Raw genomic sequence first — 25,698 nt, 5'->3', positions numbered from 1 at the left:
AGGGTTATGTGGGGGTAGGGTATAGAATGGGTAGTGTCAGTTGAGCATCTGGGTTAGGGTAGTAGTGTCAGGGCTTTAGGGTGGGCCCTTATCAGTTGGGTGTCCGGATTCTGCTGTCAGGCTGGGAGGTCTGGATTCCGAAATCAGGCAGGGAAGTCTCTAGGTAGGCATCCGGCTGGCCCTCTCCTGCCGACCTAACATATACCACATTTTGTTTATCCATTCATTGATTAATAGACATTTGAGTTGCTTATGTATGTTGGTATTGTGAATAGTGCTACTGTGAACATGGATGTTCAGATATCTCTTTGAGACCCTGCTTTCAATTCTCTTTGATATATACCTAGAAGTGGATTGCTGGATTATACTATAGTTCCATTTTTAATTTTTTGAGGAACTGCCATATTATTTTCCACAACAGTTGCACTATTTTACAGTCCCACCAACAATGCATAAGGGTTTCCAGCTTCTCTACATCTCTACCAACACTTGTTATTTTCTGTTTTTTTTTAGTTTTTGTTTTGGTAGTAGCCATCCTAGTGGTTGCGAGTTGGTATCTCATTGTGGTTTTGATTTTTATTTCCCCGATGATTAGTGATGTTGAGCATCTGTTATATCTTGTTGGCTATTTGTATGTCATTTTTGGAGAAATACCTATTCTAAGGCCTTTGCCTATTTTTTAGTTGGGTTATTTGATTTTGTTGTTGTTGTTCTTTACATATTCTGAATATTAACCCCTTATCACATATGTGATTTGCAGATATTTTGCCCGTTTCAGAAGTTGACTTTTTACCTTGTTGATTGTATCCTTTGATGCACAAAAGTTTATGAATTTGTTACAGTCCCATTTGTCTATTTTTGCTTTTGTTGCCTATGCTTTTGGTTTCTTATTCAAGAAGTCATTGCCCAATTCAGTGTCATGTAGTTTTTCCCCTATGTTTTCTTCTAGGAGTTTTATAGTACTGGGTTTTACATTTAGATCTTTAATCCATTTCAAGTTAATATTTGTATATACTTTAATGTGAGTCCGTCTTCGTCCTTTTGCATATGTATGTCCAGTTTTCCCAACATTTGTTGAAGAGACTCCTTTCCCATCATGCTGTTTTTTTAAGTGTAGAGGGGAGAGAGTGGTAAGAGGGGATAAATAATTATTTTGGGGAAAAATAATGCTAAAATATTTTTTAGCTTGTTTACTGCTACATAAATGGAGAATGGTATGTGTAAATCTTTGCTTGCAGGATATATTTACAAGAATTATGGAGAACTTGTTTCCTTAACTTAGATGGAATCGAACTATTATTTATGTTTGTGTGGAGAAAAGTAAATTAAGACATTACAGTAATACAGTATTCTCTCTGGCCCTGAAAAGATCAGCTTTCCAGGTATCCAGAATCTCTGGAATCCAGAAGTTGCTAGCAGGTTTGTGGTAAGGGAGGAACATTTTAATGGCAAACTAATGAGGTCCTGAACTCCCAGAAGCAAACAGACACAGAAGAGAAAAAGAGCCCATGACTCAAAGAGGTTATATTCTGTGTACTCTGATGGCTTGATTCACAGTGAGAGTAGTAGCATCTCAGAGGAACCCGGGAGGTGGTGGAGAAGAACAGGAAAAGTTAGCAAGGAGGAGCCAGGAAAGGAGAACTTTGGAAGTCAGCAGCGCAGGTAGCAAGCATGAGCAGTGGACCTTGAGGAAGAAGGACCAGACTGAAGATACCCAGCCCTATGGTGTGGTGAGGAGGGTGGGAAAGGGGAGGCACAAAGCCGCTCTTCCTTCACCTGCAGTGTTAGCCCTCAGCTAGCTAGAACAATGGACCCTTCAGGAAAACTCAGTCCATAGGAACACTGTTTAGCTAGCTGGTGGTGGTGGTGGAGGGGGGACGGATAAGCTTTTTGACTAATGCGGTTAACATTTCTCAAAGTTGTTTAAACATTTCAAATGTCTGATATTCTTGTTAAAATCTCTGGGCTATAAATAATGTTATAGAAATCGTATTCGTATCTATTCCTTTCCTTTCTGCAGTATTAAATATCTCTGTTTATTATATATTGTGAAGGATACAAAGGTTATAGTCCAGCAGAGGAATTAAAATGTTCATAAATAATGGTAAGAACAACAAGAAGGCAAAAGATTGTATTTTTAGGTAACCTTTGAGGTTATCTAAAGAAGGCGAAAGGTCTTTTTAAGGATGGTGAAACTAAGAACTAAATACTGTGTAAAGTTTATAGGTCTGGGTCCTTGATTGTATTACATCTTATATGGAAATCAGGGACCAAACTACAGTGATTCTGTAGTCTTATTAGTACGACTACTGAGTATGGACTGTTTAGAGCCACTAGTCTTCTATTCTGAGCTATTTGCAAACATTCTCTGAGCTATTTGCAAACAGCGACTACCTCTGAAAATGAACATGTTTGTATACAATTGCTCATTATTTACATAATTTGACTAAAATGGAACAATAGGTACTCTTATAAAAATGTTATAGTACCTTACATTGGAGTAGCATTCTGTAGTGAACAAAACAGGCTCACATAATATTTTGTAAATGCTTATTAATGTAGTGACAAAAGTAGAAATAATAGCAGTTAGACAGTGAATCTTAAACATTTTATCTTTTCTTTTTTTGAAGACACTCACTTTTTAGTTTTTGAGCATTTAGTACACAATCCTGTATGATAAGAAAATAGCAATAGAGAGGCATGAACTTCAAGATATTATTTAGGAGAGGTGTTCAATGTTTGGAGGGAGGCAACTAATAGACTGTCTAGAAATTTACTGAGGGAGAATATCTCATTTGTTACCATCTGTTCTTCTGAAACTCAGCCAGATTTGGCTAACAGCCTGCCTCCAGGCCAAGAACCATTGGCCCTTAAATTTTAAAAAAGATGGGTAAAAGATGAAGTTCTATTGGAAAATGTGAATTTAGTGCAGGCGTTACAAAACTGTACTAAAATGAAGACACGCAAAATAGGGTGGCCAATGGCAGTTGAAAATTATTTCAAAGGAGGATTTGAGCAACTGAAGCTTTTTTATCATGGGACTTATATCTTAACCCCCCCCCCTTTTTTTTCTTTTTCAATTACAGTAGACATTCAATATTATATTAGTGTCAGGTGTACAACATAGTGGTTAGACATCTATATGACTTATGAAGTAATCCCCCTGATAAGTCTAGTACCCACCTGACATCATACATAGTCGTTATTCTATTGTTGACTGCATTCCATATGCTATACTTTATATCCCTGTGACAGTTTTGTAGCTGTCAATTTGTATTTCTTAATTCCTTCCCCTTTTTCACCCAGCCTCCAAAACCCCCTTCCATCTAACAACTATGAGTTTGTTTTCTATATCCATGAGGCTGTTTCTGTTATTGCACTAATTTGCAATCCCACCAACAGTGCAACGAGAGTTCTTTTTCTCTACATCCTTGCTAATACTTGTTTGCTGATTTATTAATGATGGCCATATTGATGATGGCCATTCTGACAGGTATGAGGTAATATCTCATTGTGGTTTTACTTTGCATTTCTCTGGCGATTAGTGACTGAGCATCTTTTCATATGTCTGTTAGCCATCTGTATGTCGTCTTTGGAGAAATGTATGTTCAGGTCCTTTGCTCATTTTTTTTTTTAATTGCATTGTTTGGTTTTTCTTTTTCCTGGTGTTAAGTTGCATGAGTTCTTTATATGTTTTGGATATTAACCCCATATTGAGTGTATTACTGGCAAATATCTTCTATCCAGAAGGTTGTCTTTTCATTTCATTAACTTTTTTTTTGCTGTGCAAAAACTTTTTAGTTTGATGTAGACCCATTTATTTATTTTTTTCTTTGTTTACATTGCCCAAAGAGATATATCCAAAAGATATATTACTAAGGCAGAGAGTTTGCTGCCTATGTTTTCTTCTTCTGGTTTTATGGTTTGGGGTCTTATATTTAGTCTTTAACCCATGTTGAATTTATTCTTGGACAATTTTTATAAATCGGCCTACTTCATTTTTTTTGCATGTATGTATCCAGTTTTCCCATTACCATTTATTGAAGAGACTATCTTTACCCACTGTATCTTCTTGACTCCTTTGTCATGGTTTAATAGACCATATAGGCGTGGGTTTATTGCTGGGTTCTTGACTCTGGTCCATTGATGTGTGTCTGTTTTTATGTCAGTACCATGCTATTTTGATTACTATATCTTTGTAATATAGTTTGATACCAGGTAGTGTAATACCTCCAACTTTGTTCTTCTTTCTCAAGATTGCTATGGGTATTTGTGGTCTTTCTGGTTCCATATAAATTTTAGGATTGTTTGTTCTAGTTTTGAGAAGAATGCCATTGATATTCTGGTAGGGAATGCATTAAATCTGTAGATTGCTTTGAGTAGTATGGACATTTTAATGACGTTAATTCTTCCTATCCATGAGCATGGTGTATGCTTTCATTTATTTGTATCTTCAGTTTCTTTTTTCAGTGTTGTATATTATCAAGTACAGATCTTTTAACTTCATGGTTAAATTTATTCCTGTGTATTTTTTTAATGCAATTGTAAGTGGGATTGTTTTCTTAATTTCTCCTTCTAATAGTTCATTATTGGTATATAAAAATGCACTTGATTTCTGAATATTAATTTTTTATCTTGCTCCTTTACCACATTTATTAGTTCTAATAGTTTTCGTTGGAATCTTTAGGGTTTCTGTATATAGTAGCATGTCACTACAATAATGACAATTTTACTCTTTCCTTTCCAATTTATATGCTTTTTATTTCTTTTTCTGATTTCTATGGCTAAGACTTCACAATACTATGTTGAATAAAAATGGTGAAAGTAGACATCCTTATCTTGTTTCTTATCTTAAGGAAAATGCTTTTAGCTTTTTCCCACTGAGTATGATGTTAGCTGTGGGTTCATCATATATGGCCTTTATTACATTGAAGTATGTTCCCTTTATTCTCACTTTGCTGAGTGTTTTGATCATAAGTTGATGCTAAATTTTGTCAAATGCTTTTTTATATCTATTGATGTGATCATATGGTTATTCTTCATTTTTTAAATGTAGTGTATCATGTAAATTGATTTGTCAATATTGAACTAGTCTTCCAGCCCAGGAATAAATGCCACTTAATCATGGTGTATAACTTTTTTAATGTATTGCATAATTTGATTTGGTAATATTTTGTTCAGGGTTTTTGCATCTGTGTCAAATGTATTGCTTAATTTGGTTTGCTAATATTTTGTTCAGGGTTTTTGCATCTATATCAGGGATATTGGCGTACGATTTTCTTTTTTTGTAATCTCTTTGTCTAGTTTTGGAATCAGAGTAATGCTGTCCTCATTAAGTGAGTTCAGGATCCTTCCCTCTTATTTATTTATTTATTTATTTATTTATTTATTTATTTATTTATTTGAATAGTATGAGAGCAATAGGTGTTAATTCTTCTTTGAATATTTGGTAAAATTTACCTGTAAAGCCATCCTATCTGGGACTTTTGTTTGTTGGCAGTTTTAGATTACTGATTCGATTTTGTTAGTAAATCTGTTCAGATTTTCTGTTTCTTCTTGATTTGTTCTTGGAAAATTGTATGTTTCTGGGAATTTATCCATGTCTCCAGGTTGTCCAATTTGTTGGTATTTTCTTATACTCTTTTGTATTTAGTGTTGTTGGTTACCAATTTCACTTCTGATTTTATTTATTTGGGTTCTCTTTTTTTTTTCTTTTGATGAGTTTGTTAAAGGTTTATCAATTTTGTTTATTTTTTCAAAGAACCAGTTCTTGGTTTCATTGATCTCCCGTACTGGTTTTTAGACTCTTTTACTCCTACTCTGATTTATATTTTTTTCCTTCCTTCTACCCATTTTGGGCTTTATTCTTTTTCTAGTTTTTTAAGGTATAGGTTAGATTTTTTTATTTGAGATTTTTCTTGTTTCTTGAGGTAGGCCAGTATTGTTACGAATTTTCACTCTTAAAACTGCTTTGGCTATGTCCCATAGATTTTGGGTTGTTGTGTTTTCATCATTATTTGTCTCAAGATACTGTTAGATTTCTTTCTTGACGTCGTTGTCAATCTGTTCATTGTTAGTAGCATGTTATTTAGCCTCTGTGTGTGTGTGTTTTTTTTCAATTTTCATCTCATAATTGATTTCTGGTTTCATGCCATTGTGATTGGAGAAGAAGCTTGATGTGATTTTATTTTTTGTAAATTTATTGGAACTTGTTTTTGGCTTAATGTATGGTCTATTTTGATAAATGTTCCATGTACATTTGAAAGAAATATATATTCTGCTACTTTGGAGTGAACGTCCTAAAAAATATTAGTTAAACCTGTTTGGTCTAATGTGTCATTTAAGGCCGCTGTTTCCTGGTTAATTTTCTGTTTGAATGATCTGTTAATTGATGTCAATGAGGTATTAAAATCCCCTATTATGACTGTATTACTATTGAACTTTCTCTTTGCATCTGTCAATATCTGCTATATATATTTAGATGCTCCTACATTGGATGTATAAATGTTTACAAGGGTTATCGCCTATTGTTGGTTTGATCCCTTTATCATTATGAAATGTTTTTCTTTGTCTTTTGTTATATCCTTTGTTTTAAAGTCTATCTTGTCTAAGTATTGCTATCCCAGCTTTTTTTTTTTTTTTATTCCCATTTGCATAAAGTATCTTTTCCTATTTCTTTACTTTCAGTCTACGTGTGTCTTTTGATATGAAATCTCTGGTGGTAGACAGCATATGTATTCATCTTGTTTCCTTATCTGTTCAGCCACCCTATAGTTTTGATTGGAGTATTTAATCCGCGTAAATGTAAAATGATTATTGACAAGAATGTATTTACTGTTTGTGATCTTTTTTCCTCTTTCTTTTCTTAAAGAAGTTCCTCTAACATATCTTGTAATACTGGTTTGATATTGATGAACTCCTTCAGCTTTTTCTTGTCTGGAAAGCTGTTTATCTTTCCTTTAATTCTAAATAATAGCCATGTAGAGTAATCTTGGTCGTAGGCCCTTACTTTTCATCACTTTGAATATTTCATGTTAATCCCTCTGGCTTGCAAAGTTTTCTGTTGAGAAATCAGCTGATGCTCTTATGAGAACTCCATTGTATATAGCTAAGTGCTTTTCTCTTGCTGCTTTTATGACTTTTTCTTTGTCTTTAACTTCAGCATTTTACTTATGATGTGTCTTGGTGTGGGCCTTTTGGGTTCATATCGTTTGGGACTCTATGTGCTTTTTGGATTTATATGTCTATTTTCTGTGCTAGGTTAGGGAAGTTTTTAGTCATTATCTCTTCAAATTAGTTTCCGATTCTTTCTCTTTTTTCCTTTTGTTACACTTATGATTTGAATATTGTTATGCTTGATGTTATACCATAGGTCCCTTAAACTATCCGTGTTGTTATTATTTTTTTGCTGTTTTGATTGGGAGTTTTCTGCTACCTTATCTTCCAAATTGTTGATTCGATCCTTCGTTTCATCTAGTATGTTGATTCCTTTTAATGCATTCTTCCTTTTAGTTATTGTATTCTTCCTTTCGGTTATTGTATTCTTCATTCCTGACCAGTTCTTTATATGGTTTCTCTTTGTGCAAGTTCTCATTGAGTTCATCTGTTTTTCACCTAATTTCTTTGAAGATCCTTATAACCAGTGTTTTGAACTCTGCATCTGGTAGGTTGCTTGCCTCCATTTTGTTTAGTTCTTTTTCTGGAGTTTTATTCTTCCATTTTGGGAATGTTTCTTTGTCTTCCCATTTTGGCTGCCTTCCTGTGTTTATTTCTATAAGGTAGATCAGAGTAATGCTGTCCTCATTAAGTGGACAGCATTACTCTGATCTCCCTGTCTCGCTGTCTTTTCTGGGTGGTCTTATAGTAGGTGTCATGTGAGGCCCATGGCACATTCTTCCTATTTACATGAATGAGTCAGGTGTTCCACAGATGCCCCTTGTGTGGGCTGAGTATGCTCTCCTCTTGTAATTGAACCTTGATTATTGTCATATCAGTAATTGTGATTTACCCTGAGGCTGACTGGCAGTGAGGACTGGTCATGACTACAGCACATGAGCTGTTGTGAGAGCACTGACCCCACAGAGCAGTATTTATTTTATCGAGTCTCTGGTGCCTTTTGGGGTATGTTGTTTGTGGCACTAATTGGGTGGTGCTCTGGTGTGGTGCGAAACCAGCTACCAGTGTGTTGTTTCTGGGGCTTCTCTGAAGGGGCTTTGGTGCAGGCCCAGGTCAGCCTCTGCCTGTGTCCAGCTTGGAGCCATGTAATAGGAGCTACTAAGTGATCTGCAGTTGGTAGCCACCCATGCTGGGCTTGGTGTCACCTGGTAGATGGTGTGCTGTGGACCGACACCATCTGCCACTAGTGCCTGGTTTGGGACTGCTTAGTAAGAGGTATAGGACATGCTGATAGCTGTAGCTTGTTTGATGTTTTTGAACCTTTGAAAGATATTAAGAAGTTCCCCCAGCACAGGCCAGATCAGCCGCTTGTGAGGAACACCTGTGAAAGATGTTCGGGCTGGACATGTAAGTTGGTTGGAGTGGGGTCTCAGGGAATCACTAGCGTGTGGAGAACGATGTTAGCCAGTTCGATAGCAACTCAGGCTTGTACTGCCTGCTCCTGCTGACTGTATGGTGGGAGGCTCATCTAAGAAACAGATGGTGCCTGCCAGCACTTCTGCCTGTGAGAGGGCTGCCCCTCTAATACTCGTTCTGAAGCCAGACAATTAAGTTTATCTCCGTGTGTTCCTGGCATCTTTTGAGCTGCTCTTCATTTATGGGAGTTTAGGGCTAGTGCTAGTGAGTGAATGAACAGCCTGTGCTTGGGCCATTTAAGAATGTGCCAGGTTCAATAATAATATTCCATCTCATCTGAATGGAATTCCTACTGACTTTCACAGCCAGATGTTATGAGTACTCCTCTTCCTGGCACTGGTGGCCTGTGCTGAGGGCTGAGGGTCTGGAGTGAAGCTGAGTCCCCTACTTTGTAGGGGTGTCCTCCGTAGCTAAAATATCCCTCCTGAATCTTGACAATGACATGTGGGTGTAGGAACAGCCTGCTTTATGTCTTCATACCTCCAACCAGTCTTGACATGCCTCTTTATATACTTAGTTATAGAAGTTCTGTTCAGCTGGTCTTCAGGTAGTTCTCAAGGATGGCTGTTATGTAATTTAGTTTTAACTTTGATGTGGTTATTAGAAGTCTGCAACAGCATTTATCTACTTCTCCATCTTGACCGCTTAATCCTGTCTTTGTCTCCATGTCCTTTTCATTTGCCTTCTCTATTTATTTTTCTTTTTCGAGGTATAATTGGCATACTACAGATTACTCATATTTGAATTTTACCCTCTAGGTTTTCACTTGTGACATCATAACTACAATCGAGGTAATGTATGTATCTGTCATCCTCAGTTTTCTCATGCTTCTTTGTCATCTTTTCCCTGGGTCTCTGGGACTCTTTTGCCATTGGAATGTAGAGGATAAAAAACTGAGAAACCCATCTTAGGGAATTCTTTAAAATTTTAGAACTGGCCTAGATCCCTGAGGCATCTCATGGCCATTGGGCCTACCTCTCCACCCATCTCTTTCCCATCCATGTCTCTTTTGTCCCAGAATCCAGCATAAATTGCATTTCTGAACATGTAGTGTGAGTTAGCTCTATTGGTGCTCTGCAGCTTTCTGGGCCACATCAAGCATACTTATCCAGTGCTTTCCATACTGCAGTGACAGTTGAGGCCTTTCGTTTTTAAAAAATAATTTCCAGTCCATTGTTGACTGATGCAGCTATAAAAGACAATAAGAATGAGTTACCAGAAAATAAAATGAGAAAAATTCATATGAATACAGTCTCAATTTTTTTCTCTTCAGATTCAGCAAATATAAAATTTCTCTGTAAAATTACTATTTCTAAATACTTGTTCTCGATTTCTCTACAGATTTCATTGCAAGAAAATCTTATGATCATGGGTTACACTGAGTAGCACTGTAACTGGCAACCCTGCTTTTTCTCCAGTGTGTTTCATTGTGCACAATGATCTTTTGGCCATGCTTTTAGAGTTTTGTACTTGGCATATTAAGCAGCGTTTGGCCATTTATTTTGACTTGAGAAATGAAAGGGATCTAACAGTTGAGTATTTATTTTATGCCAGCCAGTACGCAAAGCATTTTTTAAAAATGATATTTGTTTTGGGCTTGTCATATAAGGCCTTTATTATGTTGAGATATGTTCTCTTCTTATCCATTTCGTTGTGTTTCTATCATGAATGGATGTTAAATTTTGTCAAATGCTTTTTTTGGTATCTGTTGAGATGATCATGTGATTTTTTTTTTTTAATCCTTCATTTTGGTAACGTGGTGTATTACTTTCATTGACTTGTGGTTATTGAATCATTGCATCCCTGAAATAAATCCCACTTGATCATGCTGAATGATCCTTTTAATGTTGTGTTGAATTCAGTTTGCTGACATTTTGTTGAAGATCTTTGCATCTGTATTCATAAGGAATATTGGGTTATAATTGTTTTCTCTTGTAGTGTCCTTGTCTGCTTTTTGGTATCAGGGTAGTGCTAACTTCGTAAAATGAGTTTGGAAGTGTTCTTGCCTATTCTATTTCTTGGACAAGTTTGAGAAGGATTGGTATTAATTCTTTAAATGTTAGGTAGAATTCACCAGTGAAGCTATCTGGTCCTAGACTCCTGTTTGGGGAAGTTTTGATTACTGATTCAATCTCTTTACTAGTAATTGGTCTGTTCAGATTTTTTATTCCTTCATGATTCAGCCTTTGCAAAGCATTTTTATTTTTTTTATTTATAAGTAATTTTATAAACAACTGTGCAAAGTAGGTAAAAGCAGAGCAAACAAAACTCCCTGTCCTTATGGGTCTTACATCTTTGTTGCGGTAGGTAGATCATAAATAAAACATATTGGATGTGATAAACTGTGTAGAGAGACATACATTAGCGAAAGGTCTAGGGGATGGGAGGTGGGGATTGCACATTTAGTTGGGGTGGTTGGAGAAGTCATCACTGCAGGGTCATTTGGGCAAAGATCTGAAGGGGCTGAGGGAGAGAACCACTTAAAGCCAGTAGCAATGGTAAAGGTCCTGGAGTTTTTTGAGGAACTCATTAAAGCTAAAGATCTTTCTCCCATCTGGCAAATAGTTGATCTGGGTTTGCAGTATAATTTGCTTTTTTTTTTTTTTTTTTTTTTTATTATGCTTTAAAGTCTATTCAGTTTCCATGCTCCTGATTTACAAGATGTTGGAATCTAAATAAGTTTGGGAGTGAGACTACAATTTATGTGTGTAGGGAATTAGACTGAAAGTCTGCTCTTTTTGTGGAATTTGCTTTTGATTGGGTCTGGAGATTTTCCAAGGCTCTGAATATCTTTTTTGCTAAGGGTACAAAATACATTAGTTTTGTAGATGAGTTTCCTTTTTTAAGTGGATGAAATTTCTCTAGGGGAAATAAAAAGCTAGACAAAATCAGGGAAAGAAATTTTAAAGGAGAACAGATGATTAAAGCTTTGGGAAGAAAGCATGCTTTTGTTGAAGCACTTAAAGACAAAGACTGTGTAAGTCATTTCCTACTTAAGAAGAACTTGGTACTAAACAGAAGAAGCTCTCCTCGGCATTTGAGAAGAGTCTTTGTTGGGGCTATTTTCTCATCTGGCTGTTCTCCACTGCCCAAGACTTCCCATCTGCATGTACTGACAGCTCTGACCCACACCCTTTACCCCAGCTTCTAAACCTTGGACTCCTCTCTGCCCTGTCACCTTGACCAGCCCCAAATTGGGTTTGAGAGAAGGAATGATATGTTGTCCTTCATGACTATTCATATTTGAGCTTGCATACAGAATGAAATTCGCAGGGCAGGTATTTCTATATCTGTTGTATAGATGAGAAATGTGAAGCTCAGCAGTATTAAATAATTTACTCAAGATGATCATCCCCCATGAAACCATTGTAGAGATTTGAACCAAAATCCTTGGTTTCTGTATCACCTGGTGGCTGCTCTGCCATCTCCTTTTCCAGTTACAATTTAGACTTAAGCAGGCGTTTGTGGGCTGGTCATGATTTTATTATATGGAACTCATTATGTGGCTCTTATGGAAATTGCAGAATTATAAACAATGTAGAATTGGCTTCAAATTTTTGATGATTGAGTTAGAGACTAATTGAATGTTATCCAGTTTTTATAGTGCCTTGCTAGTTTTTTTTTTTTAATCTTTTTTATCTTTTGAGCAGTTTTAGGTTCACCACAAAGTTGAGGGGAAGGTACAGAGATTTCCCATATATCCTCTGCCCCCACACATGCATAACCTTCCCCGACTTAATATTACCATCTCTAACGAGAATGATATATTTGTTACAGTTGATAAACCTACATTGACATATCATGGTCAGTTAAAGTCCATAGTGTACATTAGGGTTCACTCTGGATGTCGTATAGTCTGTGGGTTTGGGCAAATGTATAATGGCATGTATCTATCATTATGGTATAATATAGATTATCATTTTCACTGCCCTAAAAATCCTCTGTGCTCTGTCTGCTCATACTCGCTTCTCCCCCACACCTTGCTGATTTTTATGTGGACATTTGTCAACCCCAAGAAAGAATATACCTGCTAAGAAGGACTCCTTGTGGTTAATTGGACCTAAATATAGCAGCCATTGTTTACAGGGGCCTCTCACACATACTGCATGACAGGGAAAAGCCACAGACTGAACTGCCAAGCCTCCTGCACTATGTTCATGCTGCCTGAGCCGATTGTTATAAAGAAGTTCCTGGTATTGTATTTCAACCAATGAGACTGAGACTTTCCTTGTCCAATTGGAGCTGTGCAACTATGTCTTCATTTGTGTGTTTATTGACTATAGTGGCTCCATAAATAATGACCATTCAGAATGTGTGGTTTCAGCTAATTAGGACAGTGCTATTTGGGCCAATTAAACTGTGCAGATTTGGAGTCCTTATATCATAGAATGGATCAATCAGGGACAAAGGGCAGGAACTTTTCTCCAAATAAGCCTGCCTCCACTTTGTCTTGGTGGAGCACACTTTCAGCTGCATTTCCCCAGCTTGAGCTGTAACACTTGAGCTGTTTCACTTGAATAAAGTCTCCCTTTACCACACCCCAAATTGAGGAGTCCTTTGACATTGAATTGGTGGCAGAGAACTTCAGTTGACACATTTAATAATTCAGATATGTACGCTTTCAGATTTGGTTGGGAATGCTCTTATTAATTTTGGAACGTGTATTATCTGCTGTAGTAACAATCCCTTGGTAATAAGCCTTAACACCTGTTAAAACAAAAAACTTCCACAACTGAAAAACTTTTTAAAAGAAAGGGTTTAGTGAGCCATATGCTAGCCAGAAAAGGGCCAGGTTTTGGGGCATGAAGTCTAAACCACCAGCAGTGTTGCTAGGTGGAGAAGGCAACATGTCCGCTGTCCTGGAGTTGACAATACATATGTTATGTATTGGGGAAGAAGATGTAAGTTGTTCTGAAAGAATTTACATGGCTACAGATAATGGGGCAAGAAAAGATGAAGCAAGGGCAGTTCTATGATAGTAGCACAGTCTATAAGAAAGACATATTTATTCCTTTTGATTGGTTACAGGCAGCAGTCCTGACAGTTCATGCATATGCAGGATGTTGTGGCATCTAGGTGTCTGGAGGTTCGATTCAACACACTCCAGCACACATCCAGGAATGTGACCAGTCTTCTGTTATTTGGCCCACAGCTATTAACTGACTAATTATTACTCTTTGGCCACTGTAATTGAATTTGGAACATCTCAGAATTTTTCTCTCCAGGAGTTATCAGTCATGTAAAGTAACCTCTCCAAGGGTTATCAGTCATGTGAAATAACCTCACAAAAGTCAGCAAGGTTGGTATTGATGACTATGTGATAAAACCTGAGTCCTCCCTAAAGTTAGATTGAGATAGTGAATGGTTATGCTGCCCTTTTGTCTCACAAAGACCCCTTACCTAGCAAACACTGATAATTACTACTTTGTTTAAAGCTATGTTAGCCATCAAGATGTTTGGGGCTCTTTCTATTTCCTCAGAAAACATGTCTCCTTGAAATTTGTCTGGTGCCTTTTTTCTCCGATGTAGTCCTATAGTTCCTCTTTTTATTCCCTTCCTAATTTCTACATTTGACAACATTTTTTTTGTAGTCAACCTGTTGCATAGTCTGGATTGAATATTGACATTCAGAGGTGCAGGTTCAGCTGTGGCCCTTTTATTTTTTTCCATCTTCATTTAGGCACTGTTTATTTTTATTTTTTTGAAGAATTTAATGTTTAGATTTGTAATCTGTATTTCTTTTTTAGTCTTTTTTGTGTGTGTTTGTGTGTGTAAGTGTGGTATTTTGGATATTTGGGTAGCATAAAATACAGCTTTCTTGATTCTGTAGCCAAAACCAATCCAAATGAGATTGCCAACAGGATAGAAAAAGTAGCAAGATGATATAATAGGAACATGTGCTTAATACCTGAATCAGGAAGCAGGTCGCCTGAAGCCAGGATTTGAAGTTCTATACTTGGTAGGTAAGATGTAACATGAGTAGAGGATTGGGAAGATGGGGAAAGGTCTGGTCCTGTTTATGACAGTCATACAGGAATGGCAGAGGCTTATTATCAGTAATTGGTTTTCTTCGTTTTTTTTCCCTAAGGTTTTAAGATTTATTTATGTGAACAAGAGCTACTAGGTACTAGGTTGTATTCACTCTGTGAGGGGGGTGGATTAGAATGTTTGATAATGAGTCTGTACCAGTTGGAGTTCCGTTTAGCATGTATTTCTAAAGTGCCATTTTCAGTTGAGTCTTATACCTTACACCACAGTAGTTTAAAAAGGTAAGGGACAAAGTTCCTGTGTGAGAGGTTATAATCTAGTGGGGAGGAGCAAAATAAATCCCAGATTTATTTTGACACATGGCAGCATTTGGTAAATACCGTAAAAAGAGATGCAGAGTAATACAATACCCAAAGGACGGGGCATGCCCCCCTCAGGAAGGGAAAGCGCTCTCCCATAGGAGTTACTGCCCCCAGTAAGGACACTCAACTGTACTGCCTCCCATCTCTGGACACTGTTGTTTGACCTGGACTCACGTCTAAATTCCTTGAAGATGGGTTTGAAACTGCAAGAATACAGTATGATCTCTCAGAACTATCAGTACACTAAGCATATTGTTTTATAATCAGTGGCCTTTACTTGTCTTTCCACTAAACTATAAGCTCATTAGAAATAGTTAAACTGTGTCTGTTTTATTCCTGTTCCTAGCACAGTGCCTGGCATGTACTAGCAGTCTGGCGCTTTTTCAAGTTATTTCTCTCTCTGAGAATTTCCTTTTCCTTCTCTTCTGCTTTGTGAGCACACTTCCCACCCCCTTCCCCACCCTCCATAATAGCATTTGTGTGTATTAGTGGTGAAGAATTAAATGTTTAAAGGGTTTAAATATGGAAGGCATTTGCTATATATAATTGTTCTGCATTATTATAAAGCATTTTCGGAAAGTTAAAAAAAAAAGGACTCACTTCAGTTACCTATTCTATAAAGCCTTTCCTGTTGCTTCTTTATCTCACATATCTTTGCAAACACTGCCTCTACTATTTCACAGAATATTGCAGTGTGCTTTGTGTGTGTCTCACAGTCTAAGAAGTTACCCCCAAGCGGGGGCCATGACTATACCTTATGTGACCTATACCTATATCAGTCAGTGTTACATGTACTCATTGGCTACCTCTTTGCTGAAATGAAAATGAAGGGAAGTTTGTAGTTTACATGTGTGTGTTTGCCGCTCATCCTTCTGTTTTAGTCATATAAAAGAAGTAATGATAAGTTGATATTTACATTGGCTTAAAAATTAATTTTATCTGTTTTACCCATTTCTTTTATCAATAAATGCCAATTTCTCTCTACTATAGTACTTTAAGTTAAAGAAAGTTGCTTCATATATTTTTAAATAACTATTTAATATTTCTAGATCTTATAAAGTATTTTGCTACAGCATTTAAAAATCAAAACTATTTTTTCAGGGCAATAAAATATTGTTTATCTCTTCTTCCCGCTTACTAAGTGACTGTTGAATGAGCTTTATGAGATTGCACGTTATGATACTATAATGAAATGCATAATAAAATTACCAGTTAGTCACTAATTTCTAATTATGACTCATTTCATCTTTCTTCAGTTAAATTATTTTTAACAGAATACATCATTTGCACTTGGGATTGCAAAGACTTGTTTCATATGTTTCTAATCCATGTATCCAATCTTATTTTTATACTCCCTTTAAGTGGAAGCACTTTTATTTTGAAAGTATTATCAACTTGGAGATATTATAAGATCTTGACCATATGGAGTATGAAATCTATGCTTTTCTTTACCTCCATTCTCAGAGATTATTTTAACCAAAAGGTTAATACTTTAGCTGAACTCTTAAAAGCATTTCCGCTGGCTTAAGTATGAAAAATGTTTGTTTTAGTTTATGAAATGTAAATAATTATTTACCCCAGTTTCCAAGAAACATGACGATATAGGGAAATCCTTTCTTCAAAAATAAATTTATCTTAAATTTCAGGTTAGCACCCTGGATTCAGTATCCCATATCATCTTTTGGTAGGCATTTATGGGATTTTGTAGGTATTGCCAAGGTATTTTATTTTCCAAAATCTGATTTTTATAATTCGACTAATGCTTATTTTGAGATGATACAGAATTTTGTAACAAAAACACCCTATGTTTGACTTTTTACCTTTATTGTTTTGTTTTTTTCTTTTGTATAGTTCTGAGATTTAGACAGGTTGATTATTATTCCATTTAATAGATGTTAAAGCTGAATATCAAATATTTTGACTGAACCAAGATGTGACAACTGGGAAATGGTACAGTTAATACTATAACCTAGGCTCTACTAGACTTACGGGGTGATCACATTTTAAGTTATATAAATGTCTGATTGCTATGTTGTACACTTCAAACCAACATAATATTGTATGTCAGTGGTAATTTAAAAAAAAAGAAATTAAGCACACAGGAATATAAAGTACAGCATAGGGAATACAGTCAATAATATTGTAATAACCATATATGATGTCAGATGGGTACTAGACTTAATGGATGACCACTTCGTAAGGTATATAAGTGTCTAGTCACTGTGTTGTATACCTGAAACTAACATAATGTATGTCAACTGTAATTGAAAAATAAATTTTAAAACAAGACTAAAACCCAGGGAATCTTACTTGTAGTCAGCGCACCTCCTACCATTTTGTGGTATTTCCATGCATATTGAACTTATTACTAGTTTGTAAGTATGGTTTTTAGCTATGTTAAATGTGTTTAAAATTTTTTATTGATGTATATAGTACATGCAAAAGAGTGCACACATCTTGAGTACACAGGTTGATGAATTTTCATAAAGCAAACACATGGTTAAATTATTTTGTATATGAATTACTGTTAAAATAAAATTTATTTAACATGAGTTTAGGGACTCGTGATTCCAAAGAAATAAATTTATTTTTAAATTTCTGTTATATATCTCTCAATACTAATTAGAATTGTTTAAGTAGATTTCTGATTTTCTAGTTTGTTTATTTGTTTGAGACATAATTTATTGAGTGTCTGCTCTCTGCCAGGCATGTATTTATGTGTGGGAGATACAGAATTAGCACTTATAATTAACTTCTATTGGAGGTCAGACTAATAAGGAATTAGGCAAATACAGTTTGGGGTGTTAAGCTTTATTTTAGGAGTATCAGGCCCATTGGGAGCAATGACCAGTCTGAGGGACCTTGGGAAAATTTACCAAAGGAAGTGACAACTAGACTGAGTCCTACATAATGAATGGGAGTCATCCTGAGGAGACATTCCCAGAAGGAAGAGCAGAAGGTACAAAGGCCAAGAGGGAAGAAAAAGCAGGATGTTAAGATGCAGTAGGTACCCCCATGCCTGGCTTATAGCGCGTGGGCTGTGGGGGAAGACCTGGGAAGTGCTGATATGATAAACTTTACCTATGATAAAGTTTAATTTATAAATTAAGCTCAGTAAAAGGTTAATGGTAATAAAATAGAACGATTATAACAACATAATATAATAAAAGTTATGTAATTGTGGTCTTTTTCTGTCTCTTTCTTTCTCTTTCCCCCTCTCTCTCCCTCCTTCCTTCTCCTTTCTCTTCTCTCTTTCTTCTCTCCCTCTCTCCCTCTCCGTTTCTTTTCCGTTTCTTCTACCTCTCCTCACCTCCCTTTCTCTGATAACTGACTGATCGGATAACTGAGACAGCTACTAAGTGACTAATGGGGTGAGTAGCATAAAAAGCATGGATATGCTGGACAAAGGGATGATTCACATCCTGTTCTGCATGGAGTGGGATGGTGCAGTATTTCATCACTGTACTCAGAATGGTGTGCAATTTAAAACTTATGAATTATTTCTGGAATTTTCCATTTAATATTTTCTGACCATGGTTAATCATGAGTAACTGAAGACACTAAAAGCGAAATCATGGATAAGGGGGGACTACTACTTAGATTTCTATTTTTCAAGAAATAGAATCTGATTAGTTCAAGTCTAGTGCCAAAACCAGGACCATCGCTGTGGCCGGGGATAGGAACAACACTATATCTAGTCAGTCTGTTTTGTGATCATAAGAGCTAGGTCTGAAACAGAGTGGAAGGAGGTAGGTGTACTACCCAGAAGGCAGTATTGCGATGGCTCTGCGAGGGGTTGGGTTGGAAGCAGTGATCATTGAGCAGAGTGGAAGTTCAGAGACCACTTAGAAGACTGTTACATTAATTCAAGTGAGAGGTGATGGTACCAGAAGCAGATGCTGTCCACAGGAATAGAAAGAAGTGGAAAGGCTAAAAGATATTTAAAGGACAAAAAAGAAAGAATTTTGCAATTGGACATTGACTAATTTGTGAGGATGTTTCAGTTGAGGATGATTCCCATATTTCTGGCTTTGGTCACTGGGTGAATGCACTGCCTTGTATGGAGAAGAGCTAGTTTCAGGTGGGGAATAAGGGCTTTCCTGTAGTTTTCAAGTGCTGACTTGGCATACCTAAGCAGACCATATTTGACTTAACACTTAGATATGAACTGTTCCTCAGTAAATTACTTCTGGGATTCCAACTCTTCCATCAGGGCCCTCCACTTGGACATAGTATTGTTCCTCTCCTGTCATGTCCTTGGGGTACTAGAGCCTTCCCATAATATTGCTATGGGAATATTTGCAAGCCGCACCTCCCTCTTCTGCTCCCATACTTTGAAAAAGTTTGAGTTGAAGTGGATATTGAGGATTGTATCTTGCTCAAACTCAGAAAGACTCTCAGAGCTAGGAGTATTTAGGTCCAAGTGCTGCTCTTAGGTAGTATTATGGTTAGAAGAGGCTTGCTATTTTATGATACTGTTTTCTTGACATAGTTTTATCTGAGTTTGAAAATACTTGCAAATTGGGAACTTCCTTGATTAAAATGTTAAAATCATAGTTGGATTTTATTTTAGTTACAGTGTTTTAATAGTATTCAATGTTGTATATTATTTAGTGGGTCAAGTCAAACCCTGACAAGTGATTCCTTCAGATACTATAAATCAGTCAGTGCTTTTGCTATTAGGTAGCTTAATGGCCTCAGGAGTCCTTTGGGTCAGTAGTTCTCAGTGGGGCTAGAACTGTTCCCTATGGAGCAACTGGATACTTGTGAAGCATTTTATTTACTTCTTGGTGTTATCTCGATGGTTTGGGGCTAAGGGCACACAGGCATTATTGAGCCTGCTAGGGCCAAGGATCCTGGATGTCATGGAGTGTGTATCCACAGGACTTTGATGCAGGTTAAAAAAAACAAAACCAAATAACTAAAATGAGCATAGCACCTAATTATATTTTAGACATAAGCTGGAGTATCTTTACATGGTTTCAGTTAACTAAGTTTTCCAGGAATGCCATGAAATTTGTAAACTGAATGAAGAATGAAATTTGCTTGGGATTTTATGTCAAGTTTTACTCTCCTAGGTGGGATTAATTTCTTTTTTTATCCTATGTAGAAGCTCAAAGCCTTTAAGATAATGATTCAAATATATTAAAAAGGTTTTTGTTTTTAAATTATTTTTTAAACGTATTTTTAATTATAATTGGCATGCAGTATTATATTAGTTTCACATGTGCGACATGCTGATTCACCATTTATACATCTTAAAAAATGATCACAATATTTTTTTTGTTTTTAAATGAGAACTGGTTGGTAAACTGACGTATTCTACAGTGAATTAGGGCATAGACCCCAAGGAAAATACATATGTAGTGATGAGTATGATGAACTTGTTGGGTTATAAATGTGTTTCATAATAAGAACGTAAGGAGAGCATGGAAAGATGGAGAAAAAATTCGGTAGCACTTGACAGATTGGGTAGATCATGTTGGGTGAAATTACCCCAGATTTTTAAAAAGCTGTAAAGGAAAGATCTGAAGGGCATTGAACAAGTTACAAAATAGATCTATGTCTATTAAGAGAGTATTCTATGGAGAATATTTATCCACATTTTCTTTATGTCTGTACGAGGCTCCTATGCTTCTTTTAGCAGCGCACCCAGTCTGTAGGTGGGGATCATATGGAACTTTAGCTCCATCTGCTGGAGAGAGGCAAACCCACTATTACACAGTACAGGACTGAAAGTCATCTTTCCCTGTAATGTTAGTGAGCCAACCAGTATTTATTAAGTACTTGCTATATACTGAGTAGAACCTTGTCAGGTTTGAGGGTAATGGAGTAAATCTAAGACACATTTCCTTCTCCTACTGTGCTTAGCTCTGAGAGGCTTTCTGCTTTTAAGAAAAAGACTTCAATTTAGCTAGTGTGCTTTTGCATTCTAAATTCCCTTCTTAGACTTCTCTTTGGGTTACTTTTAGAGTCATAAGGCCTCTGAGCATCATTTTTCTTCTCTGTAAGATAAGAATAACAGTGCCTCTATTACAGGCTCAGTTTAGTTACACTTTATTAAATGCCTCATGTGTATGCTGGGCATAGGCACAAGGGGCATACGATGAATAGGAATCTAGTTCCTACCCTCAAGGAGGTTACAAAAAGAATTTCTTGCAATATAAATGAGGACTTACGGGAGTCCTAAGGAAGAGTGCTGAATCCAGATAGGAGAGTGGGCCTAAAGAATGGCCAGGACAGGTTTTTTGAAAACCTGATGCTTCTCCTCAGTTGTATAAGATGTTAGAGTTAGCAAAGGGAAGATAAAGGAAGATCTTCCAGACTGAAGAATCAGTATAAGCAGCAACATTGAGGTGAGGACCTGCATGGTATGTGTGTCACTGCAAGTTTGCATAAAGTGAGTGGCAAGGAGTATCCAGAGATGAGGATTTGGGGAAATAGATGGGCCAGGTGAAGTAGGGTTTGTATGCTTCTTTAAAGGGCTTAACTTTGTGCTCAGTGCAGTGGAGAGCCATTGGGGAATTTAAGCAAGTTCCTTAGAGACGCACTAGGTAGGTTAAAGAGATCACTACTGCCTGGATTGCTTGAACTTGATTGAAGGGGACAAGTCTGTTGACAGGGAACCTACTTAGAAAGATGCACCTGCAGACCAAATGAGTAATGATGAGGGCTGGGACTGTGGCAGAGCTAAAAATGACAGTGAGACAGGGCAAAGGGACAAATTTGAAAACTACTTAGGAGTTAAATTAGTAAAAGTGGATGCTTTGAAGATAAGAAATTAAAGATGACTGGGAGATTTCTCTCTTGAGTGATTGGTTAAATAATGTCTGTCCTAAGAGAGGGCATATTAAGAGCAAGAACCAGATGTAGGGAGGGGATGAGTGGTTTATTTACTCATGTTGAGTTTGAGTTGCCTGTTAGGACATCTCTGTGGAAGCAGCCAGCAGATAATTTGATGTATGACTTTGGAGTTCAAGAGAAAGGTCTGACTGCTGTTGCTAATGTAGAGGAAGTAGTAGAGCCATGAGAAGTAATGAAATCATCAGGGAGAATGCGCACAGTGAGACAAGTGGGGCGCCAGGTCAGAATTAGGGATATTGCCATACCTAAAAGGCAGGCAGAGGAAGAGGATCCTGCAGAGGAGACAATGATGGGATGATTAGAGAGATACAAGTGCGATGATCTGGAAACCAAGGGGATTAAATTGAAAATTTCTAGGAGGGCATTGTTTATAAATGTCAAATATAAGATAAAGCGTGACAAATGTCTTCTGGATTTGCTTTTTAAGAAGTGATTTTGACCTTAATAAGAGATGTTCCCAGATTGCAGTGGGTTGAGGAGTGAATGGAAAGTGAGGCTGCACTTACAAAAAAACCCAAAAATTTGTCTGAAGAGTAGAGGGGGGCAAAATAATAGCTGCAGTGGCTCAAGATAGACTCTTCTGATTACCCCACCTAAACGTGTGTGCCCCCCTTTGTCATAACACCCTGTTTATTTCCTTCACAGTGCGTGGTGATCAGTAAAGAATTGGGACATACAAAGAAAATGTCAAATGTTTTCCTCTTTGGGGTTTTAATTACAATAACCTAAGTTACTTTCTTAGACTTTCTGCTCAGAAGACTTCCGTTCTATTTTCCTTCTCTCAAGGGAGACTGTGACTGCTTTCCATGGTTTATATCTGTGATGTGGGACTGTCCCTGGTGGGAATGGGGTGAGGGGCCTGTTTCTCACCACAAACAGCCTTTGCATTTACCACTTCCTTTTGTATTTCAATCCCGCCTCCCATAAGAAGGTAAATAAATCAAAGCCAGAAAAGTGTTCTGGCATGAATTTTACAGTATTGAATATTGTGTGAGAAATCTAAAACCAGTTCTGATGGTTTGGTCTTAAGAGTGCACCATGAAGCCTGAGAAGTGTCCCCCACAACAAAACCCCTTTTAAGAATGCTGGATAGAGCCCTGAATTTTAGAACCTACTCAGCCCGTAGCTCGCCTTGGATGAGGTCTTTTAGCTCTAGATGAGTCAGGGCAAGGAAGCCTTCATTCACAGAGGAGGAAGGCTGTATTAACTGCTCTCAAGTTCTTCAAAGTCTCAACCAAAGATCCCTTTATTATTCTTCCATGGAAACTTGCCACTGAGGAGTCCTGGGATGTGACTCAGTTGGGGGTGTGAGGCTTCAGCAGCATTGGCCTTGCTCATTCTCTGCACTGGGTTTGTCAGGGATATCTGGAACAGAAAGAACTGTTTGCACTGCTCAGCCAGAAAGAGCTTGGCCTGCCTGTCTCTAAAATAGGCTACGCTACCAAGATAAAATAAAGACTGGCTGCTGGACACTGAAGTGGTAAAGCACTCAGATGAAACTTAAAAAAAAAGAAGCTCTTTAATTCAAACACACAGGTGTTTGAAAAAGAGTAAGAGACTATCTTTTCGTGAAAGTTCACCTCTTTCTATGCCGGTTGGTTATTGTTTATTTTTCTAAGTTTCCTGCATTTTATAAATACTTCAATAAGTTTGCAGATTAACTTCTTAACTTGGTGAAGTATTTAAAACAACTTAACAGGATGAGTTATGACATTGAGGGGTGTTGCCTTATTGCTTCAGAACTGTGGGATTATCGTGTAATACACCATGTCACATGACTTGACTAAATGCAAGAAAAAAACCTCAGCTTGGTTTCATTGGCTTAAATATAGTTCAGGGCAACAGATAAAAGTTAAAATGAGGAAGTTCTATGAAGTATAGGAAGCAGAAGCTTTTAAAGATAATTCACTGGTTTCCCAAGGTCTGATTAGTGAGTGAAAATAAGACCTGAAGTACCATAAAGGAGATTCTTTATTCTTAAGAGGAAGGGAGCGTGGAGGCACATCAGGTAAAGTGCTCGGGATATCAACTTGTTATTACAGAGGTGGGACTGTGTGTTCAAAGTGATTACGATGGAGGAGTGGAAGGTTGAGAGAAGTTTGAGAGAAGAAATGAATGTGATGGCTTAGACCAGCCAAATACAGTATATTGTATTTCTAGATTTGTTTTCCTTATAACCTATCTTTCTGTTAGTTAAAAGCAAATCTAAAAGATACTTGTCTAAACTTGCATATTCAATAACAGAAAAGGTCTTGGGTAAGTTGTAGTAGCTTCTAGCCATGCTCATCAAAATTTTTCTCCTCCCTGCTGCATTTGGTTGTGGGTCTTACTTATTTTTAATTATTTAATTACTGAATATATGTAAGAGCAACTTTATCTTGTATTGCACTCAAAGTAAAAGTGGGTGAGGAAGGGAGGCTATACTCATGTTTGCAAGAAACCATTAAAAACCATGATAAAGTTCAGTGCCATAAAGTTTATGGTTCTTGCAGAAATTTACACTATAAAAGGTCTGGTGATGCTTTTTATTTTATTACATTAAGTATTTTTAACCCAAATTCTGCATAGGGTCTTAAAACAAACAAACCAAACAAACATGTACTGTTTAATAACCCTATGGTTAGTGAACTTTTGTCCTGCCATGGTGGGAAAAAGGCAACTATAACTAGTTGAGAAGTTACTCTTATTCATTAATCTGTAAAACTCCGTTTAAAAACAGGCAGTCCATTTTTAAAGGAATCTTAGTGTACCAAATCTACATCTGTAAAGCATTTATTAAGAGGTGATTGTTCACCCCAAAGGGATCTTGTATCTAATACATGAGTTACCTAACATAGTGAATTTCCTCAGAGATTTAATGTATTTATGAAAACATGTATTTTACAGATAACCTCCAGGAACATAACTTTGAGAGGAATATGCATGAGGTGATATATAAGAGAGTCTGTTATTTCATATATATATATTTATTTATATATGTTTCGTAAACACATAATCATGAAATACGGAACAATTATAGTAATTAGGAGGACAGTTGTTTTTTTTTTTTCAGGGACAAGAAAAAGTTAAAGAGTTCCCAGAGGGAAGAAATAAGGCCTTTAAGGGAACTTTAATTGTATGTCAACTATGTCAATTTTTAAAAAATTGTTTTTAGGTTTGTTTAATGCAGAGGCCTTACAGTAGTTTTGAGTTAAATGTTGCCTAAAAGTTCTTACTAATGTATTAATCCATTCATTCTCAGAAGAAAGATGTATATAGGAACAGTGCCCCTCTGATTGCCTGTACAGTAGGTCAGATTTTAGCTCCCAGTTAGTGTGTCACTTCTGGGACAAAATTTGTCAGTCTACAGAATGGAGATGTTGATGTCCTACAAAGCAATTGATTGAATTAAATGAGGTGATATATAGGAAAGTATTTTATATACCGAACACTGGTACAAATACATGATGGTATTGTTGGGGACTGAGGATGGGAAACTCTTTATACCCCAAATGAGAGTTTGAGATAGGAGATATATGTACATATACATACGTATATATACATGCACATATATACACACACATATATGTATATATGTGTATAATGAAAAATTGAAAAGTAAACTTTACCAAATATTCTGGGTCAGGGGAGAGAAGAGGCAACTATTCCCTTAGCAATAAATTCATAGGGCTTAAAAACTATGCCAAAAGGAAGTTATTTTGCTCCTGCAAAGATGTTTATTTGTAGCCTAGAAAAGTGTTCAAAAACCTAGGTTTTTGAATTTAGTCATTCATGGTCTTTCTTGTCACTAATTTGGCAGTTTTAGACCTGTAAAGGGAATCTGCCTTTCTCATGTATTTGTTTATTCATTGAGCCTGTTTATCTTTGAAACACTTTGGTATAGTTGAAAGGC

General features: G+C 36.7%; 1 protein-coding gene across 4 annotated transcripts in view; it reads left to right on the top strand.

Moving 5' to 3' along the window:
* Window positions 1–25,698, top strand: part of LIMS1 (LIM zinc finger domain containing 1) — a 145,260-nt gene that overhangs the window by 28,270 nt on the left and 91,292 nt on the right. The window contains exon 1 of one of the 4 annotated variants that reach the window (XM_016162969.2): window positions 20,112–23,814. The exons of the other annotated variants lie outside the window; for them this stretch is intronic. The gene's annotated coding sequence lies outside the window, so the exon portion shown is untranslated. Of the gene's footprint in view, window positions 1–20,111; window positions 23,815–25,698 lie in introns of those variants that run through there. 4 annotated transcript variants of the gene reach the window in all.

This window comes from Rousettus aegyptiacus, unplaced genomic scaffold (genome assembly GCF_014176215.1).
Source record: "Rousettus aegyptiacus isolate mRouAeg1 unplaced genomic scaffold, mRouAeg1.p scaffold_m13_p_7, whole genome shotgun sequence".
NCBI classification, from domain to species: Eukaryota; Metazoa; Chordata; class Mammalia; order Chiroptera; family Pteropodidae; genus Rousettus; species Rousettus aegyptiacus.
This window is presented reverse-complemented; position numbering and strand designations above follow the sequence as displayed.